This window comes from Callorhinus ursinus, unplaced genomic scaffold, assembly GCF_003265705.2.
Source record: "Callorhinus ursinus isolate GAN/ISIS: 27379988/994484 unplaced genomic scaffold, GSC_fseal_2.0 scaffold3, whole genome shotgun sequence".
Lineage (NCBI taxonomy): Eukaryota > Metazoa > Chordata > Mammalia > Carnivora > Otariidae > Callorhinus > Callorhinus ursinus.
The window spans coordinates 55,308,023-55,318,150 of record NW_027397065.1 but is presented as its reverse complement, the minus strand read 5'-3'; the positions used below and the strand labels follow the sequence as shown (position 1 = coordinate 55,318,150).

At 36.6% G+C, this 10,128-nt stretch overlaps 1 pseudogene; it reads left to right on the top strand.

Annotated features, from left to right (window-relative positions):
- Positions 1-2,830: 2,830 nt before the first annotated feature.
- Positions 2,831-3,434, top strand: LOC112820412 (ATP synthase peripheral stalk subunit d, mitochondrial pseudogene; annotated as a pseudogene).
- Positions 3,435-10,128: the final 6,694 nt, after the last annotated feature.

Genomic DNA, 10,128 nt, shown 5'->3' with positions numbered 1-10,128 from the left:
GGGGCACCTGGCTGGTTCAGTGAGTGGAGCCCGCAATCTTGGGGTTGTGAGTTGAGCCCCACATTGGGTGTAAAGATTACTTAAAAAATAAAAACTTAAAAAATAAATTAAAATAAAATTACTGGTGTATGCCTTGTCCACATTTTTTAAATTCTATATCCCTTTTTCCGTCCTATGGACTAAAACTGAAAGGGGTAACTAGAGCAGTAACCACTATCTTGTGCCAGAAGTGGTGAACAAGAAGAAGCAAGTGTCTCTTGGAAGAGAATTATTGTGCCATGCCTAGACCACTCACTCCAGACCTTAACAGGAGAGTGAAACATTATCTTGTTTAAGACAATATTATTTTGTATCTCTGTTGTTCCCAGTCAAGATAATCTTAATTTAGAAAAATTTTAAGTGGAATTTAAAGGAAATGGGTCAATATTCTGAAAACTTAAAGAAAATTCTACTACAAAAAAACAAAACCTAAAAGAAAAAGAATTATAAGAATACAAAATAACCTGCAAAAGGTTGTGAATCAAATCTAAACAAAAACAGGACCTGAAAATCTAGTGGGAAAAAAGCTGAGGTGAAAATGGAATGGGAGATCTCATTTCTACCAAAATGACAGGCTGTATAAATTATTAAAATCCTTTTTAAATGTATGAAATTATCAAGGGCAGGAAATCAAAATCGAGCATGGCAATCAAAATGGCAACCTGAAGCTGTTGTAAATTAGGGGAACCTAGGACCTTGGGTTTAAATACCACGTAGGGGAATGAGATAAGGCTTAGAGCCTTGATGAGGTAAGATACTTTTTATAAGTATATGTCCTTTAATAAAACAGAAGAAAACAAAAAAAATGATACAAAAGTTCAATCTTGAAAATAGTTGCCAAATTCAGAAAGAAAACTAAAACAAAAAGAAGAAAGTTTAGATGTACAAGCAGTTTAATTCGACAAAGAAAGAAAACAAACTTGAATTCAATACAGCAATATCATGCATAGTACTGTGCAAAGAAATGAAGTGGAGTGTGTGTAGCTCAGAAAACAAGAGCTGCCACAGCAACGGTCACAGGAGCAAAAGGCACAAGGATCTTTTTGTATTGGGACACTGAAGCCTGTGCAATATAATAAGGGATGGAGTAAACATAGAAGGCATCTACGAGGCCTTGCAACATAATAGGAAAACGGAGTGGAGCAGAAAACTAGTTTAGCAAGAGGATGATTGCACCTCTCCAGTATGGTTGGATTGGTGATGCTGGTGAAGAAACACGGACATGTATGCACAGTCTTTAACTCTCAATCACCCTGGTAAGCTGGTTATGGCACTGGTGTTCTGGTTAAAGAAAACTTCAATATTAATACCTTGGAAATGCTCTGGCCAATAAAGAATTAAAATCTCACAATGAAATTATAAATCCAATCTTCATGCAGACATTATATTAGATTATGTTTTAATTGACTCCAATATATATATATAGATGGGGAATATTACAGTAGTATGTTGAATATTTGTTTAAATATTCATATTGTAAGAGGGGATATGAAAAAGCAAACATTGACAAAATGCAACACTTGGCCAAACTCTTCAAACCCCATTTTTAACTTCTAGCTGACTGATGAGAATGGCTATCATTTCTCAGATAAATAGCATATTAGACTGATAACTCAAGGAATCAAGCAGAAAGAACCTCATTTATTGATTCATAAATTTTTGTCATACAAAAAATACTATTTTTTTCTCAAATAATCACTATAATATTGTGTTAAGACTTCATTCTTTTGGATTTAGTTGTTGAAGTTCTTTACCATATAGCAATCATAAATCACAAAGATAAATAAATAACTAATAAATACCAAGTTCTCAGCATATTTAGATGAAAGAATATTTAACGTACATACAATAATTTTTTATGCTATAATTTTTCTAATTATAATTTTAAGAATTACTTTTTCCTTTTTACAATTTGTTAACAGCCAATTTTTGGAATTCAGTAAGTTTGAAGTGGGAAGGAACAGACCTGTTGCTCTTGTTCTGGTGCCTCCAGAAATGGGCTTAGAGTCAACTATAGCATTTTCCACTCAGTCTGTGCACTCCGCAAGTTTTAATTTATGAAGATGTTTGAACACACTCAAAAGGAATTATGGGAGCAGAACACATAACTATATAAATATATAAACAAATAAACAAGCAAACACATACATACATACATACATACATACATCAGCAAGCCAGCCAGCCAGCCAGATAAGAATGTTTCCCCACCCTGACTACCATCTCTTTCACAGAAGAGCACATGGCCAATATCATCAGGTTATAAAATGAAATTTTTTGTTCATTGGATATGGTAGAGACAAAATTGATGAAGTCTCTCTGGGGAAATCTATTGCTATCAGGAATGATAAACCACTAATGCATAGTTGAGGACCTCATAAGTAGAGAGCAACTTATTCAGTTTGGGGATTTATTTGTTTAGGGAGTGACTTAGAGTAGAAAAGAAACATAAGACATTTTATTCATGCCTTTTAATTTTTTTAATTTATTTTTAATTTTTATCTTAGAGAGAGAGAGAGAGAGGACAAGCTGGGAGAGGAGGGGAGGAGGGGAAGAGGGAGCAGGAGAGAGAGAATCCCAAGCAGGCTCCATGGTCAGAGCTGAGCCCGACACAGGGCTCGATCTCAGCACCCTGAGATGATAACCTGAGCCAAAATAAAGAGTCAGATAACTGACTGAGCCACCCAGGTGCCCCATTCATGTTTTTAAATCCAAGAACATAGGATATAATAATCATACATGGTAAAAATGAGAAATTATAAACTACAGTTTTATTGGGGGCCATTTCCAAATGAAGCTGAAAGGAAAGAGAAAGGAATATTCCATTCATACTGCTTTTTTAAAAAAAGAAAAAGTCCTGGGGCCACCAGGGTTGGTGAAGGATCTCAAGATAGCTGCGCAAAAACTTGCTCTAAAAACCATTGACTGGGTAGCTTTTGGGGAGATCATACCCCAAAACCAGAAGGTCATTGCTAACTCCCTGAAATCCCGGAATGAGACACTTACCTCCAGGTTGGCACTCTCCCTGAGAAACCACCTGCTATCGACTGGGCTTACTACAAGGTCAATGTGGCAAAGGCTGGTTTGGTAGATGACTTTGAGAAGAAGTTTAATGCCCTGAAGGTTCCTGTGCCAGAGGATAAATATACTGTTCAGGTGGATGCTGAAGAAAAAGAAGATGTGAAAAGTTGTGCTGAGTTTTTGTCTCTCTCAAAGGCCAGGATTGAGGAATATGAAAAAGAGCTGGAGAAGATGAGGAACATAATTCCATTTGATCAGATGACCATTGAGGACCTGAATGAAGTCTTCCCAGAAACCAAATTAGACAAGAAGAATTATCCCTATTGGCCTCACAAGCCAATTGAGAATTTATAAACTTGAGTTGGGGAGAAACCTCTGGCCCTCGTATTGTAAATGCTGGACATTAAAAATAATGATACGGTAAAAAAAAAAAGAAAGAAAGAAAAAAAGAAAAAGTCCTAAAAGTTTAAAAATACACAATTTCTAGGACTGTAACTTTCTAGGCTTGAGATGGTCTTCCCTGACATCAAGAACAGAGGAAGAATAGATACTGCATGGGAAAAGTACGACTGCTCTTTAGCATATTTAGCATAAATTCCCCGCGGTCATTTTAAGTGGACGAATCCAGAGGGCTTTAGAAAGAAGTCTAGCCTGGAAATAAGTGAGTATCATCAGCACAGAAGGCAGCTTGGTCTTAGGCAATTTAATTGGGTAGCCTTCATGGAGAGTCCAGAGCTGTGTCCACTCCAAATGAGATGCCCAAACATTTGAGGCTTTTCATTTTGCTACTTACTGTTGCTCACATTTGATTCTTACCACCAAATTAATGTGAACTTTTTTTAAATGAATTCAGAGGGTCACTTCAAACATGAAGAAGTAAACATTATTAATTTGCTTGAGGGAATCTGAGCATTTGGCTCAGTAGAGCATGCAAAAATGACCTGCTGATTCTTCCACATGAATTTCTCTTTACCACTTCAGACTCAATATGCCCTAATCTAAGCATTTAATTTTTTCTGAACATGGGCTCCTCTTCTGGACACCCTACCTTGTTTTTTTGTGTTTTGTTTTGTTTTTAAATAACATACCATCCTCCATTTCACCCATGCTTAAAACTTTTGAGTTTTAAACAATATAAACTTAGTCTTATCAATAATAGCAACTGGAAAATGTAAAAGAAAGAAGACAAATTTTACTATTTAACCTTACCAAAATGTTTTATAAAAAATGAATTAGCATTCCTAATAAAAATAATCATTGTTCTCTGAAGTTAAAACTAAATTCTCACTAACTGCCAAAGTCCACAGTGTCTCTATGCAGTGCTAAACTGCATGGAATAAAATGGCTGCTAATGGTTCAAGAATATTTAAAGGATAGACAAGGAGTACTTGGACCCTCATAAAAATATGGTTCTTATGGATCAGTTTACTTCATGCATCCACTCCCCTATAAAGAAGCATTAATCATTAAACTACAAAAAGAGTATCATTGTCATTTTCAATTAAACTGCAAAAAGAATATCACTGTCATTCCCAATCATTGTCATTTCATTTCAAAAAAAAATATCGTCATTTCAATTAAAAGTGTAGCCATTATTTTAGATCCTGCAGTGTGTCTGTAAGACATAATTTTTTTCTTCTCTCAGTGTATGAACAACCCAAATACATTTTGTCTGATTCAGCCTTCTTAAGTGAGATAATATTTCTTACTTAACTACTTGAAGACCATCTGAGATCTCATTATGATAAATTAACATAAGTGGCTCATGGCTTAGGTAAGGCAAACATAAAAGGCTATGTGTATATATATATATGTATATATTCATACACACACACACAGAAACACACACACACACACACACTGAGTGATAAGAGGCTAAATAAAATATTCCACTTCAAACTACATCTCCTAGAAATTCTCCTGGCACCTTGTATTTCAGTCTTCATAATGGCGTCATGGTTTAGAAACTGATTATAAGGATATGATAATGCAGGAAATTAAGGAACACATGCAGACTACTCTCCCAGCAGGTATTCCTTCCAACAGAACAACTAGCACAGCTGGTCTGCTCAGCCCAAGTGCAGGCACAGCACCGGGTCCCACTTCAAAATCACTCCTCAGCATATCAGAGATTTCATGTTTCAATCTTAGCAAAACAGTCTTTTTTAAAAAATGTTCCTTTTGAAGGTATTGTTTAATCTCTATGCTAGAATATGGAAAGGTTGTAAAAGAAATACATTGCATTGTATCATTTCATGATATTAAACACCAAGCTGAAATTTTCAAATAATTGTTTTTAATTCAAGATGATTAGTCAATAAATCCAGGCCTGTCACATAATCTCTTTTATTACATCAATTTTCTTTTTTGCAAAGTAGACATAATAAAAATTATTTTCATAGCAATATCTGCCAAAAAATTATTAGATGTTAATGAATTTTCTGGTTTTTATTAGCTTCATAAATAATTTTATCATTCATTTTATGATTAAATTCTTAAACATTGTGACAAAACACAACTTTACCCATTGGGAAATTAAGTCAATTAGATGACATTTAGGGCAACATTTAACACTGAATTTTTTTTTAACTTTTGGGATCTTAATAGTGTATAAAGCTGCTGTCATTCCTATAGATACTTCAAGACCTTAAACTCTGGGGATATGCCTTTGTTCTCTCTTACCACTGTTCAGATTTATCCCTGCTGAGGTAAAGATAGTCATGGTTAAAAACAATTTAGTTGTAAAACATGTCTACCCCTTCTTAAGTGTGATATTGTGCATTTTCATTTTAGGTAATCTTTCCAGGTATATCAGTTTCTGTGAAATGAACATAGAAATACCTCAAAGGGTTTTAATGAAAGTAAGTGAAATAAGCATGTAAGGAACTTTAGCACAATGTCTAAAATCTGAAAATAATGACTAACACATTTATGGAGCACATAATGTGTCATTTATAATTAACAATTGCAGCAGATGTCTATGATAACTCCTGGCCCCCTAATTTCAGCTCAGCTCTGGTTGACAGTTTCATGCATAATGCCAGGGCCCCTATCATGCCAGTGGTGTTTCTGCTTTGAGCCTCAAGGCTTTCTTCAAAGCCAAGGAAGACAGATGATCACCCACGAGCAGGTACAGACCAGAAGTGGAAAAAAATTACCTCCTCCAGGCAACTTTCAGCCAGCTGGGCACAGGAGTGGTGGATTGATTCCTGAGCCTCTCCTTTTTCTGGTGGGACAGTGCTAAGGTGCCCCTCAGAAGGTTCCCCATGGTATTGAACCCTAGTCACCCTCAGTGGTAACCAGCCCATTAAGTCAACTTCCACTGGCTTTTCTCTCTCTCCTTCATCCCTCACTTGTTTCCTAAGATCACCTCTCAAATAAGCAACTACACAAATCCTTGTTTTAAGCTCTGCTTTCCAAGGAGCTTGACCTAAGATGAGCGCTCAGTATGTGCCAGGTACTGTGCTAAATACTTTTATGACTGACTCACTTAATCCTCACATTAAACCTATAATGTAGCTACTGTTATGAGTTTCTTTTCTATATAAGGAAACTTAAGCTTAAGTAAATTGCCTAAGGTCTCACAGCCAGTAAGTCACAGAGCTGGGATTCAAATCCAGTACATCGAGTTAGCCCAAAATTTTAAGCCACTATACTTCCTACACGGAGTGCTTGATATATATCAGAATTATGTTAGTGGCCTTTTAGTAATTAAGATTTCTGAGTACCAAACAAAACCTACTTAATCAAACTCTGGTAGCAAAGGCTGAGGTTTAGATTTTTTACTATTTATTTATTTATTTTTAGATACAGAGTTTTTAACAAGTTCCCCAGATGATTCTTTTTTTTTAAAGATTTTATTTATTTATTTGAGAGAGAGAGAGAGAGGGAGCACGAGACGGGGGAGGGTCAGAGAGAGAAGCAGACTCCCCACTAAGCAGGGAGCCTGATGCAGGGCTGAATCCTGGGACTCCAGATCAATCCTGACCTGAGCCGAAGCAGACACTTAACCAACTGAGCCACTCAGGTGCCCCTCACCAGAGGATTCTTAAGTACACTAAAGGTCCACTAACCAAATAAAGTGAGGTATTATTTTGAAGGCGTAGGTGAATATTCATAACATGAACCAGAAATGGCAATCAGAAAATTTGTCTAGCTATCATTTAATATATTTAATACATATCTACATTATAAATTTGCATAAAGAAGCTACTCACTACCCCAAATTTAAGCCATATCATGGGAAAAAGGGAAGGCAATGGCCTCATTACTGATTAAAGCAGCACAAAAGTGATTGTGTGAGGCTGTAAGGAAATGATCCTTAGTCTCAGGCATCCTGCCACAACCAGAAATCACCATGGACTACCAGCGAGAGAAGATAACAGGAAATGCTTTAAAAAGCAGGCATGGTAACAGAGTAGCAAGGTAGAGTATAGCATGGAAAATGTCCTGATATAGATGCCACCATTCCCTAATGATGCTCAATAAATGTGATTTAACCATAATTAGGTTCTGTAACAAACACTGCTCACTGAATTTTTAGCTACTAGAATTGCTTTAGGAATTCCTTTATACTACCCGAATGATCAGCAATTCAACTTCTCTTGGTTACACTGAATGTCCAGGAGGTTGCAAGGATGTTGTAAAGCTGACCTGGGACCTCCTCCACTCTTGCTGAAATTTCTATTACTTAAGATTGTGTATGCTGAGCCCTAGACAAATACTATCTCATTTAATCCTGGAAATATTCCTATGAGATCAGTAATTCTACCTAGACTATATACATGGAGGAATTTTAAGTAACTTGCTTCAGTTTACCAAGTAAACATGCAATGGCAAAACCAAAATTTGAATTCCGTTCTTTCTGACTTGCCTGCTGCCAAACCAAATTAGTAACTTTTAGCTGCTATTGTGACCATTAAGCAAAATTTGCCATTTAATCTTTATAGAAGTACTCTCCTCCCTTGGCTGTTGTGATTATATCTTCTCTGGTCTCCCCTACCTTGTTGGCTTCTGCTTTACAGCTTGTTTTGAACATTGCCCCCAAATTAAATATCAGAGATCCTCAAAGCTTCCTTTCAGGCTTCTTGTTTCACTCTGCATTCTCTCCCTGGGCAATCTCAGTTATGCCATCAAAATCTATTACTTATCCAAAGGACGATGAAATACATTTATGTCTCTAAACCTGACCTATTCTCCAGTTTCCAGACTTATAAATATTTAAGTGCTTACCTGACATCTCCTTTTGCATATCTCAATGACAACTCAAATTAAGTCTACGGAAACCAAACTCAGGATTCACTTATAAAGACGATTATCTTCTAGTTTGCTTTGCCTTAGTGTATGTTACTACCACCATCTATCCAGTTATACCACCCAGAAAACTAGCAGCTAGCAGTCACTCTTCACGTTTCTCTTTCTCTCAACCCATATTTATTGGTTCTAACTCTTGAGTCTCCCTTCAATCTATATCATTATTTTCAGATCCAAGACAATTTATCTAGCCCAAGCTACCATTTTTTGCCTTGTAACAATTGCCAAAGCCATCTAGTTGGTCAATAACATCAACAATGGCCTACTCATTAGGTTCTTTACATTGCAGCCACAATGGTCTATTCAAAAGACAACTTTCTACCAATGTAGTAAGATTTTCCAAAATGCTGAAAACTTCTTGATGAAGATGGAAACAAAATTAAATAAAATCTTTCCATTTTTCCCCATAGTTGTATTCTTGAAAAATTTAATATGTATTGAAACCATGCAAAATCTGCTTTATATTCTTAGATTCTAGACCTATTAAAATATATATACATATATAAATGTACAGTTTGTTATATATGTTTGTATATACACACATGCACACACATACACACACACATGAGTGCTGTGTGTGCATATATAATCTACTGGATACCCAGCAGAACATTCAATAGTCTTGAGGCATTTAGAACATTCCTTCTTAGGAGAGATTGTGTCTTAGATTGGCATCTCCCCAAAGCAGTCAATGAGACAAGACCTTGAGTAGAAGGAAAGATGAAAAGGGAATAATGGAGGAGTTAATGTGTGAGCCATCTCTGTGAGTAAATGAGGGCCAGCCCCCGTGAGAATCCATGTGGCACATGCCTCAGAATTACCTATCTTACCCAAGGATAGGAAAGATGGGACATTTATCCATGGATTCCGTGACCCACTGCAATCTTTACTCCTCACTTCCAGGTTGCCCTGCCTGTGTCTGAGTAAGCTCCTGTGATGCTTGAGAAAACTCTCACCAAGAGAAGAGACATGAAGATGTTTGAGGTGGAAACTGCCTACTTTAGCTGGGAAGGGACAGATAATATATGCACTGCAGGATAACTGGGGCTGGCCCCCACACTAAATGCCAGACACATCACCAAAGGTGCCACAACTTTTCAAAAACACATCTTAGGGTTAAGTTAGCACGCCATGGATAACAAGTATTTAATAAATATTGCACAAGTATTTAATAAATCTTTGTTAAATTAGTCAGCTAATTCATATAAATGAGGAATTATTTTTTCTCTTCAAAATATTCTTTTAAAATTTTAGTATAAAATGTATACTTTTTTTTTAAAGATTTTGTTTATTCGACAGAGAGAGACACAGTGAGAGAGGGGACACAAGCAGGGGCAGAGGGAGAGGGAGAACCGGACTCCCCACTGAGCAGGGAACACGATGTGGGACTCAATCACAGGACCCTGATATCATGACCTGAGCCAAAGGCAGACGCTTAACGACTAAGCCACCCAGGCATCCTAAAATGTATCAGTTTTGTGACTAAAATTAATTTACATTTTAGATAAAGTACAGTTTGGAAGAGACATTTTTATTTTATTTTAAAGATTTTATTTATTTATTTGTCAGATTGAGAGAGCACAAGCAGGGGGAGCTGCAGGGAGGAGAAGCAGGCTCCCCACTGAGCAAGGAGCCTTATGCAGGATTCAATCCCAGGACCCTGGGACCATGACCTGAGCCGAAGGCATCCCAGAAGAGATATTTTTAAAGAAGGTAACTGCTTCAATTTAATGTCCACAATCCTCCACAATTTTA